General features: G+C 45.7%; 1 protein-coding gene across 2 annotated transcripts in view; it reads right to left on the bottom strand.

Moving 5' to 3' along the window:
* The window catches only part of LOC126466320 (uncharacterized), a 597,202-nt gene that overhangs the window by 428,099 nt on the left and 149,889 nt on the right, over positions 1-19,214 (bottom strand). Inside the window, exon 1 of one of the 2 annotated variants that reach the window (XM_050096376.1) lies at positions 4,541-4,665. The exons of the other annotated variant lie outside the window; for it this stretch is intronic. The gene's annotated coding sequence lies outside the window, so the exon portion shown is untranslated. Of the gene's footprint in view, positions 1-4,540; positions 4,666-19,214 lie in introns of those variants that run through there. 2 annotated transcript variants of the gene reach the window in all.

The following is a 19,214-nucleotide window of genomic DNA, read 5'->3' as shown; positions in this document are numbered from 1 at the left end:
TGTTGACAGTATAGACTCACTCCGACGGAACTGTAATACTAGACTAGAATACTAGACCGAAAAACGACATGTACTTGGACAACACTTTCCCAAGCGCTATACTGGATGGTGTGAACTATTAAGCGGCTTTCATTTTATATAGGCTTCCAGTAAAACTGAACAAAAATTGAGTGATAAATGCCAAGTATTCAGATCCAAGTTTAAATGTCTGCTATTCTTTACGTGAGTTCATCGTGGTGGTAGAGAATATTTCTCTGAAATGTGTTATTTATTCGTATACTTCCGCAAAATTTTATTAATTCGTTAATTGTTTTGTGTACAAATTTTCTAATCAGATTTTGTAAATTATGTACTGACTCCTTTGATGACGGAGTAGCTTCGGCTCGTATGTTTCCACGTAACTGGGTAAATAAATAAATGTTACGATGTTTACGTTCTGAGATCTATGCAACTTTACGTGGAAAATATAGCAGTGAACAGACAACGAGAGTGAAAGTGTCCTATGAGCGGAGCGTAGCTGATGAACAAGTGATTGCGAATGTAGCATGTTTACTGAGCGACAAACATGATGACTACCTCGACACGATAAGTGAAATGTCGTAATGAGTTCAGGCGTGGTTAGCGAGCGACGCAAGAACAGCTGACTTCGAAGCGTGACAGAGTAGCGAAGGTCGAACCACAACAGCGCGCGAGTTTAAAGGGACAGGAACTAACTTGCTCAGGAACAAAAAGAGTATATGGCTTAAAAATAGCACCACTTCACTACTAAACATAAAGAACAACTGATAGAAAATTATAGAGAATAAAGGCACACGTAAGGCACGCATTAAGTTACTCTAAGCAAATATTCCGTCCCGATTATTTTATTTGGGTAAGAAACCAAAAACAATAAAAGTGGAAAACAGCAACGCAAAAAATACAAATATACCTTTAAACATACACTCTCTTGCGGTTCTGAATCAATGTAAACATGACTAGCGCACATCTTTTGTTGTGTAATATACCGTAAAGAGCAGTCGGTGACTACACGCACAAATTCTCATCTCAAAATAGCCACCTGTTTGTATCTATGTTACACTTTCCCGGCGACGTTTCACAGTTGGTAAGGATGACAGGAAAACGCAGTGAATGTTCATGACAAAATTGAAATAAGTATTCGCATGGCATATTTTCTGAAAATAGGGATACGAGGCGCAGAAAGAAATTCAATCGGCAAAAATATTGATACACAAATTCGACAAAAACAGTAAATCATTGGTGCATATCAAGCCACTCAATGAGTTCAGCATTTCGAGGGATACACTTATATAAAGACGATGTTTCGTAAATACATGTATGTTCTCCAGGTATTCCCCGCACAATATTCTAGAGCGAAAGCAACTTTGCGAAAATATCCGGTTTCGTTGACGTAACGTGGCAGCTTATATATATTTTTATGCAACTGGCAATAGCTGCTAAATGTTAATTACGGACAGCGGCTAAACCGTAACAATGAAACATTATACGCGATGTACAAGATTAACTGTGAAGGGCAGAATAAGGCCAACATCGACGGTTGGCTAAGGCTCATGATACAAAACATTGTAATTTTCACCACTTTAGAAAGCCTGAAGTAAATTTACCTGTCATAGACTTTGAAATAACTAATTCTGGCCAGTTCTGTCGCGGCGTAACGTTATTTGTAAAACAGCATACTAAGACTCTGTTCTAACTTTTGCTCAAAGTTAATGAGATTATTTGAATATCTTCGCCGAAATATATAGTAAGTCCACTAACGAGTAAGAACAGCGGTAAAGAATGACAGGTGTACGACGTAAACACAGAATAGGAGAACACCAAGCTCTAAACATAATCCAAGAAAATTAGTGAAGAAGTTTAACTACTGAGACCCCAAAACAACCAATTTTTACGAACTGCATGACATGACATAAGATTAGTCATAGAAAAAATGCATGCCTACACCTATGTTGCCAAAAAGGAAAATCTGTGCATAAGAAAATTTTTTTGTCGTTTCACATACGTGCCGGCGTTACGATAAGGGCTGCCAGGCCGTATAACAACTCAGCTACTTCGTACAGAAACTTTTACAGAGCAGTTGCGGTCACGCAGTTAGCGTTAAAATCTACATTTAAAATTCACGGAGCTTTCTATATCGGGCAAATATTGAGCAACTAAAGTCCTTATGCACGTCACAGAGATTACTGTAATGGAAAGTGAATGACACATGAAATTTTATACTCAGTAAATATCCCTGAACAAACTCCGAACTTCTGTCTGTGTAGTTCAGAATCATCATGTATATAAAACTGACACTTTGGTTGGCTTCGTCAATGCACAACTAAACTGATGCCATTAATTGTTGTAACACGTGGACACAGCCTCTATAAATTCTGTAAGTGGCATATGCCGCTCTTGGGTATAACTTTTTACTGTTCGCGGTAAGAACACTAACAACGGAAAGTAAAAGATGCCACTTGAGGGATGAACTGTAACCCTCGAACACATGCTAAACCTCTGGCAAAGCTTCTGATCAAACTTAAAGCCTTCATTTGGAAGAGCAGCAGCTTGTTTTCGTGACACATCCGTTGGCTTCAGTACACTAACTTTACGCCAGGGGTCGGTATTTCACTACGACCTTCTTTAAACATAGTAAAAATAATTATAATAATAATGATGATGATGATGATAACAATGATAATACGTATGGTTACGCCAGTAATCAAAATGGACAAGCGGTGTCTCATTGTTCAGTACGCCTGTTTGCAACCTATAGTTATTCTCAAAACAAACTACTTGTAGCTGGTAGTTCGGGGTTGTTGGATCGAAATTAAAAATACCTGATCCCAGCGGAGAAAAGGGGGCTTCGACCGTAGACGTAAATGTAACAACATAATGTGCATATTCGTTGGCTTACGGTCTGTTACCTTTCAACCTAACCTAGACCTCTGAAAAGGATATAGGTCTGTTACCCCAAAATTCTGCACAATAAAACAGAATAATATAGCAGTCTTCTTACGAAACATGTAAACCCTTCATGAATCGTGTCGTACGAGCCTCGATAATATGTTTAATCCTAGCGTATTCTGACACAGCAATCGGCCAAGAAACATTGTGAGAGATGTTTACAACGATTGAACAGTATAAACGCGTATAGACAAGAAATAAATTTTTGAGTCAAAATGAACGAGAGCGAGGAAGTTCTCGTCCGATAACGGAGCATATATGAGCACGGATCACTAAGTCATCACAACGTTTGTCTAAGAAAACTAATAGAAATAATAGTGGCCGTAGCTACGTGACTGTTTAAACGGGACAGCAGTATCACCGTGTTTGATGCACCATTTTATTACAAGCTACAACCTGGAATTAAGCTCAAAAGAAACTGCATGGAGCAAATAGAGCGGTGGTTGATGCAGAGGAATGTACGGTACGAATCGCCGACTTTGGCCAGTGACATAGGACACATGCGATAAACCTCGTAAACAATATGGCGACTATAACGTGATGTTATTGGCGATTTTTTTTCAAACGCAGTAAGGTACAGAGAAATCTTAATTTTAATTGTCAACAGTCTCAGTTGCAGCGTTTACCAAGAAATTTACATAGGTTTCAGTCGGGATAATCCAACCTTCAGAATAACAGTATCTATCGTTTGTCCATAGTGGACATCGTCAAGCTAAAACTACAAATTCATAAATTATCATCAGAATGTAAAATTTATCTGGCACTGCCTCGGCCACAATGCCAGATAAATTTTACATTCTGACGATAATTTATGAATTTGTAGTTTTAGCTTGATGTCCACTATGAACAAACGATAGATACTGTTATTCTGAAGAAGGTTGGGTTATCCCGACTGAAAGCTAGGTAAATTTCTAGGTAAACGGTGCAACTGAGGCTGTTCATTATTAAAATTAAAATTAATATTTATACAGTTGCTAACAGGGCCGCGAAATGTTGAAGATACAGAGAAATCTGTCACTACAAAATGGTTCAAATGGCTCTGAGCGCTATGCGACTTAACTTCTGAGGTCATCAGTCGCCTAGAAATTTGAACTAATTAAACCTGAGTAACCTAAGGACATCACACACATCCATGCCCGAGGCAGGATTCGAACCCGCGACAGTAGCGGTCATAAGGTTCCAGAATGAAGCGCCTAGAATCGCACGGCCACTCCGGCCGGCCTGTCACTATAATCAGGGTTTTGTTACTATCACATTCGTTGGTTTTGCTAACTCACAACCATATAATTACCTTCCAACCTAACATATACCTCGGGCGAAGCTGCAGGTCAGTGTGTCACCACAACCAGTTTTATTTATATATTGCTTTCAAATACGTTGGCTCGTCAGCTAATAACAAAACTGTGGTTGAAAACACGAAAAGGTGACGCGACAGTAGCCAGTAACACAACGTCATGGGGCCAAAGCCGTCGACTCATATCGAATATTCGTCTCGGAGTCTTTGCGTCGGTATCACGGCAGAGGAGCAGCGCGTGCCAGAGATTTGGCGGGAAAAGTCAGCTGCTGGCGGGCTCACCTTGTGGGGGTGCGCGTGCGCGTTGGGGTATCGATCCCCTTGGCAGGGGTAGTGCGTCGCGGCGAGGGCGACCCGTTGACCGCGGGGGCGGCGGCGCGGCGCGGCGAGGGCGCTCCGTTGGCCGCGCCGGGGGCGGCGCGGCGCGGCGACGGCCCGCCGTTGGCCAGGCCGGGGGCGGCGGAGGCGGCGCGGCCGCGGCGCGCGCACGGCGAGCCGGCGCGGTCCCTGTCGCGCTCGCGCTCCTGCCTCATCGAGAGCGCGCGGCACACTGGCCTGCCGGCGCCCGCCGCTGCCCCCGGCGAAGGCGCCACGCCGGCCGCCGAGCTGAAGCGCACCGAGTTGGCGCGCCGCGCGGGCCGCTTGCTGGCCGCCGGGCTGTTGGCCGCGCTCGCACTCAGCGCCGTCGCCGTCATCGTCGTCGTCGTCGTGTTCGTCGTCGACGTCTCCGTCGGGCCCGGCATCTTCACTGCCTACTAGCCCCTACCTCGGATGACACTGTTCCGCGAATATCTCGTCGCACTAGTTAATCACAATAGCTCACCCCGAAAATCACTCAATACCGTCCACCATCACCACTTGCAAAGCGCGACCTCCACGCTGACTCTCCCGGCGATGCCACTTTCGCTGCTTGCTGTCACACCCGAGAGGCGAAACGCGTGCAGCGTATCGGACGAATCGAAGGCGACTGCAGCGCCGGACACACGCGGCGTTATCAGGGCGAGGCAGCGCCGGAGCCGGCGGCGTGCGTACTACTAAGGGGACCCAGCGCCCGGACAGATAAACGCCGCCGCCGCCGCCGCCGCCGCGGGCGCGACGCAGGCGCAATGCAAGGTCAGCCTCGCGGAGGAGCTGCGCGCCTCAGAGGGGGACACCCCGGCCAGTGGGCTGGCTAGCTGCTACCACCACTCCCTCTCTCTCTGCTGCCGCCCACACGTTGTTGATACATACTGTCACACGTAAATGACGCCTGTTGTTCTGGTCTTCAGTCCTGAGACGGGTTTGATACAGCTCTCTATGCTACTCTATCCTGTGCAAGCCTCTTCGTCTCCCAGTACCTACTGCAACCTACATCCTTCTGAATCTGCTTAGTGTATTCATCGCTCGGTCTCCCTCTACGATTTTTACCCTCCACGCTGCCCTCCAACACTAAACTGGTGAGCCCTTGATGCCTCAGAACATGCCCTACCAACCTATCCCTTCTTCTAGTCAAGTTGTGCCACAAACTCCTCTTCTCCCCAATTCAATTCAGTACTTCCTCATTACTTATGTGATCTACCCATCTAATCTTCAGCATTCTTCTGTAGCACCACATATCGAAAGCTTCTATTCTCTTCTTGTCCAAACTATTTATTGTCCATGTTTCACTTCCATACGTGGCTAAACTCCATACAAATACTTTCAGAAACGACTTCCTGACACTTAAATCTATACTCGATGTTAACAAATTTCTCTTCTTCAGAAATGCTCTCCTTGCCATTGCCAGTCTACGTTTTATATCCTCTCTACTTCGACCATCATCAGTTATTTTGCTCCCAAAATAGCAAAACTCCTATACCACTTTAAGTGTCTCATTTCCTAACCTAATTCCCTCAGCATCACCCGAGTTAACTCGACTACATTCCATTATCCTCGTTTTGATTTTGTTGATGTTCATCTTATATCCTCCTTTCAAGACACTGTCCATTCCGTTCAACTGCCCTTCCCTTGGAACTCTGATAGAGTTACAATGTCATCGGCGAACATTAAAGTTTTTATTTCTTCTCCATGGATTTTAATACCTACTCCGAATTTTTCTTTTGTTTCCTTTACTGCTTGCTCAATATACAGATTGAATAACATCGGGGATAGGCTACAACCCTGTCTCACTCCCTTCCCAACCACTGCTTCCCTTTCCTGCCCCTCGACTCCTACAACTGCCATCTGGTTTCTGTTCAAGTTGTAAACAGCCTTTCGCTCCGTGTATTTTACCCCTGCCACCTTCAGAATTTGAAAGAGAGTATTCCAGTCAACATTGTCAACAGCTTTCTCTAAGTCTACAAACGCTAGAAACGTAGATTTGCCTTTCCTTAATCTTTCTTCTCAGATAAGTCGTAGGACCAGTATTGCCTCAAGTGTTGCAGTATTTCTACGGAATCCTAACTGATCTTTCCCGAGGTCGGCTTTTATCAGATTTTCCATTCGTCTGTACAGAATTCGTGTTAGTATTTTGCAGCCGTGACTTATTAAACTGATAGTTCGGTAATGTTTACGTCTGTCAACACCTGATTTCTTTGAGATTGGGATTATTATATTCTTCTTGAAGTTTGAGGGTATTTCGCCTGTCTCATACATCTTGCTCACTAGATGGTAGAATTTTGTTAGGTATGGCTCTCCCAAGGCTGTCAGTAGTTCTAATGGAATGTTGTCGACTCCCGCGGTCTTGTTTTGACTTAGATCTGTCTGTCAAACTCTTCGCGCAGTATCATATCTGCTATTTCATCTTCATCTACATCCTCTTCCATTTCCATAATATCGTCCTCAAATGGCGCCTATGGTCACGAAAACAGTTTTGTGTGGTTGGCAATGTCGACCGACCAGCGCTTCATTGTTTTCTGAGGCACCGCCCTCTCTCGGTCCTTAACGTCGGATGTGAAAAATGAATCCGATAACGGTACGCATGCGACAGCTGTCAACCATGTTCCACTGCCACTGTGTATCTCTTTGTCAGACACTGCCCTGGTATCATTCACTCTTTATATACCACAACCCATGTCTCTTCCCCACTGCACTGTCTCCCCTCTCAGCATATAAAAGGACGACTATCTTCACGTGCCAAAATATTTGCGAAAATTTTTTAAGGTGATGAAGAACGTAGAATGAGGCAGCTGGTACCCCACCTTTGTGTCAGAGTATTTTAATAAACAGGAGTATATTCACCTCTTTTGCGCTGCGATAGAAGCATCTTTCCGCTGGTTCCGCTCTTTTCCCTGCCATTACAGGGCATGTTACTCGGATAAAAGAACTTTATTGGCTTGTAAAATTTTGATAGTATACTTACGTGAAATTGAAACAACGCAAAACTATATAATTTTACACGTCAGACCGCCGGCTGGTGTGGCCGGGCGCTTCTAGGCGCTACAGTCTGGAACCGCGCGACTGTTACGGTCGCAGGTTCGAATTCTGCCTCGAGCATGGATGTCTTTGATGTCTTTAGGTTATAGTTGTTCTAAGTTCTAGGGGACTGATGACCTCAGATATTAAGTCCCATAGTGCTCAGAGCCATTTGAAACATTTTTTTTATGCATCAGACCGGATTTTGTGTGCTCAAAAATTTTGTATGAGAGACCCTTTACAGCACATTTACCCGTGCTACGTCAATTTATAAACTACGTTTTCGCCTCACACTGGATTTTGCCTGCGTATTTTACATATACATGTAGGGCAAAGCCGGTCTGGGTGGCCGACCGGTTCTAGGCGCTACAGTCTGGAACCGCGCGACCGCTGCGGACGCAGGTTTGAGTCCTGCCTCGGGCATGGATGTGTGTGATGTCCCTAGGTTAGTTAGGTTTAGTTTAGTTGTTCTAAGTTCTAGGGGACTGATGACCACAGAAGTTGAGTCCCATAGTGCTCAGAGCCATTTGAACCATTTTGTAGGGTAACTTTGAACCTGGGTATCTCGGCAAGAGATCAAGATATCACGCCAATTTTCAAAGTTGTTGAACAACGGGATATTAGGAATGTATTGTAAAAATTTAAGCCATTTTCTGTGCATCGGCATCATGGAATCCGTGGTTCGGTTTTGGTACCCCAGAACCATGGTTTTCGGGTATTTTCAGGAACCTCCCGTGAAGTAACTGGTGCATCCATAAGCCTCTTAAGGCGCACCGTAGACCGCACGTAATGCAAAAAGAACCAACCGATTTGCTGCGTTTGTCTTAGCTGGAGGAAGTGTGTAATATTCAAACTCGAGCCTGTACTGTACGATAGATAAAGTAAATCGATTGCTCTGTTGCATATGCAAGTGGTCCCCAGCCCAAGGTGATAGAACGGTAGCGTCAAAGATTTAGGGTGGCCCTTGGGCCAGGGACCATTTGTATACCAAACAGAACGTTCACCTTTCTATAACCGTCCTACATTACATGCTCAGAGTATGAATATGACACACTTCCTCCATCTTAAGCAAATGGAGAAAGTCGACTGGGTCCATTTGTATTAGATGGGGCCTACAGTCCGCTTTAAGGGGCCTACAGAGGCACGTTTAGTATATGGGCTATTCCTGAGGAAACCAGAAAAACATAGTTTTGGGTACCATAATCGAGCCGCTGGTGCCAAGGCGACTATGCGCAGCAAATGGCTGAAATTTTTACGGGATATTCCTAAGATCACGGTCCCGAACAGCTTTGAAAATTTTCGTAATATCTTCATCAGTTTCCGACATTCAAAGTTCAAAGGTAACCTATTAGTACACGTAAAATCCTGTGCGAGCTGAAACTCTACTTTATAAAGTGACGTTTCACGGAAAAATTTGCTGTAAAGTTCTCCGATATTATCAGAATGGTTCTGGGAACCCCACGTTGTTGTAGAACTGAAGCACATGTAAAATTCTCGTCACATAAAATCCGGTCTAAGGCATAAAATTATATGGTTTTGTGTTATTTCAATTTGACATAAGTAAACTATTAAAGTTTTACTGACCCATAAAGTTGTTTTCATATCAGTGAGATGTAGGATGGAAAAGAAGAGAATCAGCGAAAAAATGCTGGTACCTGACTTTTCAGTCAGTCTTTTAATAAACAGCAGCGTATTCCCCCTTCGTTTGCTCCAACAGAAGTACAGTACTTCAGTGATTTCTTCAAGTCCCCCCCCCGCTCCGATCGGCGTCTAGCGACATCTTCCATAGTCTTTAGAGATCTCGTTTTCCTTGGGATTTCTAGTTCGATACTTGTTAATCTTTTTTCTGACGTCCAGCCGGTATGCTGCAGGCATTTTACTCTCTTGTGATATCGCCAGATCTCTCGCCAATGGAGAACATTTGCAGCATAATGGGCGGGGTCCTTCACCCAGCTCGAGATTTTGACGATCTGTAGCGCCATTCGCCGGAATTTGGCACGATATCCCTTAAGAGGACGTCCGACTACTCTTTGAATCAATGGAAAGCCGAATAACTGCTTGCATAATGGCCAGAGATGGACCAACGCGTCACTGACTTGCTCAGTTTGTGAAGCTGTTTCCCTTGTATAAATCATCCAAATTTTCTGAAATTGCCGGCCGCGGTGGTCTAGCGGTTCTAGGCGCTCAGTCCGGAACCGCGGGACAGCTACGGTCGCAGGTTCGAATCCTGCCTCGGGCATGGACGTGTGTGATGTCCTTAGGTTAGTTAGGTTTAATTAGTTCTAAGTTCTAGGCGACTGATGACCTCAGAAGTTAAGTCGCATAGTGCTCAGAGCCATTTGAACCATTTTCTGAAATTGTAATCATTCGTTAGTCTGTACGCATACATCACATCTATATATTTCCGTCCCATTCAACTAATCCCTTCGTGGTGCTTCGTTCTTTTTTCCTTAGAGTGTGTACTAACACCTTCATTCAGGGCAGTGGTTTCTCCAGTGCAGGGTTCTGTTTAGATACTACGACAAAGGCGCTACGCTGCCTGTCAGACCTTTGACACCTTTCGCGAGGCCATTCTAGTTAGCAGAGTGTGTTGTGATGATTCAGTGTGTAAGCTCGCTGGGGCAATGACGTGTTTGCGAACTGTGCTCAATACAGCTTCCCCATTCTCCAACGATCACAAGTTCCTGAAGAACTTTCCTTGAAAGGCGATACTGAATTTCAAACTGCGACAGCGCCTTGAGGACACCGCTAATTTCAACTGTTGGCAGTTGCCGCATCTGGCAGTGCTTGGACAGGATATCTCGGATACAGAAAATTCTGACTGTTCAGTTTAAGTTTTCATTTGGTCCCACATTTCGTAGTCCTGTTTAAATGTCTCACACTTTAAGCGTATCAACTGTTTTCGAAAGGAAAAAAGGAAAACAAGAGACAGAGTCGTCGGTAAGATAACTACACATGAAAAAATATTTCGCGTTGGATAAGGTGGGGATCGGCATTCACCTTAAATGATTTAGCAACATAAACAAAACCTGAAAGTGAGCACTTCATATCCTTGTTAATTCCGAATAGAATACGGCTTCATAACTATATGAACGAAACTGACAGAAAAAAGGAGCGAAGAGAGGGAGGGTAGGACAGAGGAGAGCAGAGGAGAGGAGAGGAGAGGAGAGGGGGAGAGAGAGAGAGAGAGAGAGAGAGAGAGAGAGAGAGAGAGAGAGAGAGGGCTAAAAATTTGAGACGATGGGCGAGATGGATGGTTAAGGGGAAGGGGGGGGGGGGCACAGGGAAAAGGAAAGATTGCTGAGTGGAAGGAGGAGGGTAAGAGATGGTGACAGAGGGATTAAAGGGGGAAAGGGGAGAAAAGGGGTGGGAAGTAATATTCAAGTTTTTTGAAGTAATATTCAAGTATTTGTCAAACGAAGGTTTTGTAAACTACTTCCTTTGTTGACGGACTACATTTCCTGAGGAATCTTGGTGAATCTCAGTCCGGCATCTACCTGCCTTACTTACGATTATACGTATACTCCTATACATTTTATGGAGGTCGTGTTCTTTCTGTTTTGAATGTACCTGCGGACCTTCAGCCCTCCTTATTCATTCACATTTTAAGGAGTTATTATTGGAACGCGTTCCCTTGCTTCTAGTTGTTTTATTTGACTGCTGTCATGTTATCAGCACGGTAGAATTTGCTGTCATGTTATCAGCATGGTAGAATTTCTATGCCAACGGCTTTGCCGCAGTGGTAACACCGGTTCCCGTCAGATCACCGAAGTAAAGCGCTGTCGGGCCGGGCTAGCACTTGGATGGGTGACCATCCGGTCTGCAGAGCGCTGTTGCCAAGCGGGCTACATTCAGCCCTTGTGTGGCAATCTGAGGAGCTACTTGATTGAGAAGTAGCGGCTCCGGTCTCTTAAACTGACATACGGCCGGGAGAGCGGTGTGTTGACCGCATGCCCCTCTATATCCGCATCCAGTGGCGCCTGTAGGTGAGGGTGACATGACGGCCGGTCAGTACCGTTGGGCCTTAACGGCCTGCTCGGACTGAGTTAGGTTTTTTTAGTTTTTAGAGTTTCTATGAGTTTACCATAGCCTAGTCAGAAGACTAAAGGTTGAAACTTCCGCTTTGAATGTAAAGAATGAATGTACTGGTAAAACTTCTATGTTACTTGATTTTCAAACTCCAGAGTGAAACTGAATGTACTGAGGCTGTTTTCTCTTTACTTATTCTGATCATTTCTAAACTGACAGACAGTATTTTAGCGCGATGCAATCTCAATAATCCGTACAAAAGAATAGCCCTGGCTAACAATAACTTATACCCCTCATGAATGACTTACCTGACAAAAATCTTCGTTACTCGAACTACTGCAATACAGCGAGCGCCAATACTGCCAGCCAAATAAAAGAATCTAACTACTGAAGGCGCTAACTACTGATAGGCATATAGTTAGCAAATGAAAGATTTTGATAGAGAACAAACAACGTATTTACCTTAATAATGTTCAAAAGTCATTATATATGACATCCAGCTTTACAAATTTTCTTTTTCTGAGGGACGCACGTCCAGATCGTCCACTCATATTAACATCTCAAAACTCTGGCATCCCTCTCCCCACATCCACCACTGCTGGCGGCTCACATCCAACTGCCCAACGCTACGGGCTATTCACATCCAACTGCCCAACACTACACACTGGCGAATAACTTCCAACAACTAGTCCAACCAGCCACAGACTGCACACAGCGCAGTCAGCGATTTTAATAGAGAGCGCTACGTGGCATTACCAACATAAAAACCTCAACAGCTTACTTACAAGGTTAAACAGAAGATGATCTAATACCGAGTCATGCCACAACCAAAATCTGACCCAGCGTCCACATTATGCACCCGCACATTTCGGACAGGCAGCTATACTGTGCAGTTATCAAACGCAGCAAAACCACACTACCGCCCCACGACCGTCGCGCCGCACGCCTCTTCCCGGTTCCCTCGCTTCCGTCAGCTGCCAGTTGGCGAAATCTGGCGAGAGGATGTGAGTCAGGGCGATCCCGCCGAGTCAATACGGGCGTGGGACCCTCTCAGCCCGTGATAGGCTCCGCCGCTGGGGGAACGGCCTTGGCGCGGCCCGCGGCTTCCTGGTGGACAGCTGCTCCCGCCAAGCCGCGGTACTTTCACTGACGCCGAGCGGCCGCACTCAACGCGGAACTCAGTTCGGCCACTGCGTCCATAAGCCGGGTGCAGTGGTCCTGCAGCGAGCGAGTTCAATTCGTTACCGATGATGCTTCAGCTCTCTAGCCCTTTGAAACATTCATTCCGTTTGCGCAGACGATAAAATATTCGCAGCAGTCTATTTCGTTGCGCGTCTCAGTCGTCACCTCTATTTGGCGAATAATACACTCCTGGAAATTGAAATAAGAACACCGTGAATTCATTGTCCCAGGAAGGGGAAACTTTATTGACACATTCCTGGGGTCAGATACATCACATGATCACACTGACAGAATCACAGGCACATAGGCAACAGAGCATGCACAATATCGGCACTAGTACAGTGTATATCCACCTTTCGCAGCAATGCAGGCTGCTATTCTCCCATGGAGTCGATCGTAGAGATGCTGGATGTAGTCCTGTGGAACGGCTTGCCATGCCATTTCCACCTGGCGCCTCAGTTGGACCAGCGTTCGTGCTGGACGTGCAGACCGCGTGAGACGACGCTTCATCCAGTCCCAAACATGCTCAATGGGGGACAGATCCGGAGATCTTGCTGGCCAGGGTAGTTGACTTACACCTTCTAGAGCACGTTGGGTGGCACGGGATACATGCGGACGTGCATTGTCCTGTTGGAACAGCAAGTTCCCTTGCCGGTCTAGGAATGGTAGAACGATGGGTTCGATGACGGTTTGGATGTACCGTGCACTATTCAGTGTCCCCTCGACGATCACCAGTGGTGTACGGCCAGTGTAGGAGATCGCTCCCCACACCATGATGCCGGGTGTTGGCCCTGTGTGCCTCGGTCGTATGCAGTCCTGATTGTGGCGCTCACCTGCACGGCGCCAAACACGCATACGACCATCATTGGCACCAAGGCAGAAGCGACTCTCATCGCTGAAGACGACACGTCTCCATTCGTCCCTCCATTCACGCCTGTCGCGACACCACTGGAGGCGGGCTGCACGATGTTGGGGCGTGAGCGGAAGACGGCCTAACGGTGTGCGGGACCGTAGCCCAGCTTCATGGAGACGGTTGCGAATGGTCCTCGCCGATACCCCAGGAGCAACAGTGTCCCTAAATTGCTGGGAAGTGGCGGTGCGGTCCCCTACGGCACTGCGTAGGATTCTACGGTCTTGGCGTGCATCCGTGCGTCGCTGCGGTCCGGTCCCAGGTCGACGGGCACGTGCACCTTCCGCCGACCACTGGCGACAACATCGATGTACTGTGGAGACCTCACGCCCCACGTGTTGAGCAATTCGGCGGTACGTCCACCCGGCCTCCCGTATGCCCACTATACGCCCTCGCTCAAAGTCCGTCAACTGCACATACGATTCACGTCCACGCTGTCGCGGCATGCTACCAGTGATAAAGACTGCGATGGAGCTCCGTATGCCACGGCAAACTGGCTGACACTGACGGCGGCGGTGCACAAATGCTGCGCAGCTAGCGCCATTCGACGGCCAACACCGCGGTTCCTGGTGTGTCCGCTGTGCCGTGCGTGTGATCATTGCTTGTACAGCCCTGTCGCAGTGGCCGGAGCAAGTATGGTGGGTCTGACACACCGGTGTCAATGTGTTCTTTTTTCCATTTCCAAGAGTGTATACGCTGGTGAGCAGAACAAAGACGGGAGTAACTTCCCCATGATTTGTCACTGCCAGTTCAAATGGCTCGAAGCACTATGGGACTTAACATCTGAGGTCATCAGCCCCCGAGACTTATAACTACTTAAACGTAACTAATCTAAGGGCATCACACACAGCCATGCCCGAGGTAGGATTCGAACCTGCGACCGTAGCAGCAGCGCGGTTCCGGACTGAAGCGCCTAGAACTGCTCGTCCACAGCGGCCGGACACTGCCAGTTACCATAGCTCCATAAAACGATGTATGTATGTAGAAAGAACTGGTGCAATATAGTACAGAAGGTAATTGAAAGAAATACGCAATGAGACGGACAGAAATGACACTTTTATTTAAAGACAATAATTACATTGAAGTCACCGCGATTTATGATGGTCTCCTGCATTTCCAAAGGAACTTTGCATCGTAATTCCGAGAAACATGCATGCATGTCCAAAGGAATTTGGATCGTAATTCGGAATAACACAGGCACTGCAATTTCCTATTTATCCGCCGCCACCGGGCAAGAGACTGTGAAGTACAATATCTCGCCCGTGCGTGAATATACGTAATGGATGTAAGAGTACAGGATGCCGACTCACGGGTAACGACATACGGAAGTTTGCTTATATGGATATGGTGTCTCTTTTTTCTCACATGTCCAAAAGGACAGACACCATTGATGACCTGCAGCCGTCTAGAACGAAATTAGAACTATATACTGTATAATATCTTCAGCTGCTGACGGGCGTCCATATACACTATTGGCCATTAAAATTGCTACACCACAAAGATGACATGCTACTGACGCGAAATTTCACCGACAAGAAGAAGACGCTGTGATATGCAAATGATTAGCTTTGCAGAGCGTTCACACAAGTTTGGCGCCGGTGGCGAAACCTACAACGTGCTGACATGACGAAAGTTTCCAACCGATTTATCATACACAAACAGCAGTCGACCGGCGTTGCCTGGTGAAACGTTGTTGTGATGCCTCTGTAAGGAAGAGAAATGCGTACCAGCACGTTTCCGACTTTGATAAAGGTCGGATTGTAGCATATCGCGATTGCGGTTTATCGTATCGCGACATTGCTGCTCGCGTTGGTCGAGATCCAATGACTGTTAGCAGAATATGGAATCGGTGGGTTCAGGAGGTTAAAACGGAACGCCGTGCTGGATCCTAACGGCCTCGTATCACTATCAGTCGAGATGACAGGCATCTTATCCGCATGGCTGTAACGGATCGTGCAGCCTCCTCTCGATCCCTGAGTCAACAGATGAGGACGTTCGCAAGACAACAACCATCTGCACGAACAGTTCGACGACGTTTGTTGCAGCATGGACCATCAGCTCGGAGACCATGGCTGCGGTTACCCTTGACGCTGCATCACAGACAGGAGCTCCGGCGATGGTGTACTCAACGACGAACCTGGGTGCACGAATGGCAAAACGTCATTTTTTCGGACGAATCCAGGTTCTGTTTACAGCATCATGATGGCCGCATCCGGTTTGGCGACATCGCGCTGAAAGCAGATTGGAAGCGTGTATTCGTCATCGCCATACCGGCGTATCACCCGGCTTGATGGTATGGGGCACCTCTTGTTCGCACTGACGGCACTTTGAACGGTGGACGTTACATTTCAGATGTGTTACGACCCGTGGCTCTACCCTTCATTCGATCCCTGCGAAACCCTACATTTCAGCAGGATAATGCACGACCGCATGTCGCAGGTCCTGCACGGGCCTTTCTGGATACAGAAAATGTTCGACTGCTGCCCTGGCCACCACATTCTCCAGATATCTCGCCAACTGAAAACATCGGGTCAATGGTGGCCGAGAACTGGCGCATCACAATACGCCAGTCACTACTCTTGATGAACTGTGGTATCGTGTTGAAGCTGCACGGGCAGCTGTACCTGTACACGAAATCCAATGACTCAATGCCCAGGCGTATCAAGGCCGTTATTACGGCCAGAGGTGGTTGTTCTGGGTACTGATTTCTCAGGATCTATGCACCCAAATTGCGTGAAAATGTAATCACATGTGTGATGTTGAAAAGAACAGAAGAAAAGCATTCATATAATGGGTGGTACTTGTCATATAAACTTTTAAAGCAAAGATACTCGTGGCACCAAGAACTTCTAACGAATGCAGTCTTCGCGCAATTACATACTATAAAAGAGGTCAATCGTTTGACCAACTGTTAAAAAACTTTACGTCACTTGCTACAAGTCCGGTAAATTGACAAATTACATTTACAAAACATACCTACATCTATATGGATACTCTGCAAATCACATTTGAGTGCCTGGCAGGGGGTTCATCGAACCACCTTCACAATTCTCTATTATTCCAATCTCGTATAGCGTGCGGAAAGAAGGAACACCTATATCTTTCCATGCGAGCTCTGATTTCCCTTATTTTACCGTGGTGATCGTTTCTCCCTATGTAGGTCGGTGTCAACAAAATATTTTCGCATTCGGAGGAAACAGTTGGTGATTAGAATTTAGTGAGAAGATTACGTCGCAACGAAAAACGCCTTTCTTTTAACGATTTGCAGCCAAAATCCTGTATCATTCCAGTGACTCTCTCCCCCATATTTCGCCACAATACAAAACATGCCGCCCTTCTTTGAACTTTTTAGATGTACTCCGTCAGTTCTATCTGGTAAGGATCCCACACCGCGCAGCAGATGTCTAAAAGAGGACGGACAAGCAATGTGTAGGCAGTCTCCTTGGTAGATCTGTCACGTTTTCTAAGTGTACTGCCAATAAAAGGCAATCTTTGGTCAACCTCCCCCACAACATTTTCTGTGTGTTTCTTCCAATTTAAGTTGTTCGTTAATTCCTAGGAATTTAGCTGAATTTGCGGCCTTTAGATTTGTCGGATTTATCGTGTAACCGAAGTTTAACGAATTCCTTTTAGCAGTCACGTGGACGTCCTCACACTTTTCGTTATTTAGGGTGAACTGCCAATTTTCATACCATTCAGATATCTTTTCTAAATGGTTTTGCAATTTGTTTTGATCTTCTGATGACGTTATGAGTCGATAAACGTCAGCGCTACGGTCGCAGATTGGAATCCTGCCTCGGGTATGGATGTGTGTGATGTCCTTAGGTTAGTTAGGTTTAAGTAGTTCTAAGTTCTAGGGGACTGATGATCTGAGATGTTAAGTCCCATAGCGTTCAGAGCCATTTGAACCATTGCTGATAAACGACAGCGCCATCTTGAGAACATTTTAAATCAGTACGTCGCTGATAACAGTTTTTGTGTGATATTGTATTCCTGGTACGGGCAAACTGTATGGCCAGGATCAACCGACATGTACGGTAGTAGTAATACTGCCGAACTGCAAGCTTGAGTGTCAGACAAGTGATGTTTATTTCTGTCGCCAAATTAGAAACTTTGTTTCGAGGCGTGAAAATAACAGTTTGCTTCTGGAAACACAGCAGGCAATTTGCACAACCGTGCGAATACAATAACAATTCACATCTTACTTCATGATCACTTTCAGCATCGATTTTTAAGGCAATGTTCCCATAAGCATGGTGCACATCACGATTAGCTACCTGAAAATAAATATTTTTAAATGTAAACCAAGTCTATTTTCAACCGAAACTTGGAAATTTATTTGCCACCTTACTGTTATTTCTCACTGATTTAGTCCACTTACCTTATTAACCCTCCAGTTCCTAGCAGTTTTGAAACAGAAAAAGATACAAAAGGGAAAAGGAACTGCACTTGGGAATCGAATAGAGGTTTTCCGCTCCTAAGTCAGATGCCTTGATCGCTACACCAGCAGCGCTTTCATTGCACAGCATTTACCTTATGGGTACATCAGCAAGAGTAAAAAATAAATAAATAAATAAATAAATAAATAAAAAAGAAATATATTTTCTTTCCTTGATTTCTATGAAAGTATGCGTCTGCCGATCCAATGTGTGGGGATGCAAAATGCTGTGTTTTCCATTACCTATCGATCTCGTCAATGTTTAAGTCGAATGCGCGTTATGAACTTCAGTGTGGGTAGTTGAGCCAAAATACCGTAGAGTATTTCATTTTAGACTGTACACAGGTGACCTACCAAATAGGAGCCTAACTGGTTGGCCGCTTCTGAGACCTTCCCCTTGTTAGTTGGAATCGACATCCAGCCGCTTAGAGCCTTTCTTACTAACAGAAGCAACAGGTTTGTGTACTATTTCACTCTGAATGGCTATACTGTCTACGTTTGGGAACTGTGTCTGCCGCCAGGCACTTTTATTTGTTTTATGTTTCATTTAACACACTGGAACGGGTTTCGAGCGTGTTCTGCTCACCTTAAGGGAGAAAATCGTTACTTAAAAATAAAATGTCTTAAGCTAAATTAATGTAGGACTTTTTGTTTACTGTTCATTGCTGGAGTAGCTGTTGGGGTATTTGGAGGGACATTTTGTTGGTTGGTTGGTTGATTTGGGGGAGGGGACCAAACAGCGAGGTCATCGGTCCCATTGGCTTAAGGAAGCATGGGGAAGGAAGTCGGTCGCGACCTTTCAAAGGAACCGTCTCCGCATTTGACTGAAGTGATTTAGGGAAATCCTGGAAAACCTAAATCAGGATGGTTGGACGCATGTTTGAACCGTCGTCTTCCCGAATGCGAGTCCATTGTGGAGGGAGAGGGGGGGGGTCAAGTCCAGGAGTTGATGTTTATTGATATCTTCTGCTGGTATGGAACTGTCTCGTTGTTTATTGGTGTCAATCAAAGCAAAAAACGAGACA

Source organism: Schistocerca serialis, chromosome 1, assembly GCF_023864345.2.
Source record: "Schistocerca serialis cubense isolate TAMUIC-IGC-003099 chromosome 1, iqSchSeri2.2, whole genome shotgun sequence".
Lineage (NCBI taxonomy): Eukaryota > Metazoa > Arthropoda > Insecta > Orthoptera > Acrididae > Schistocerca > Schistocerca serialis.
The sequence above is the reverse complement of the archived record's forward strand: the minus strand, read 5'-3'. Positions and strand labels throughout refer to the sequence as shown.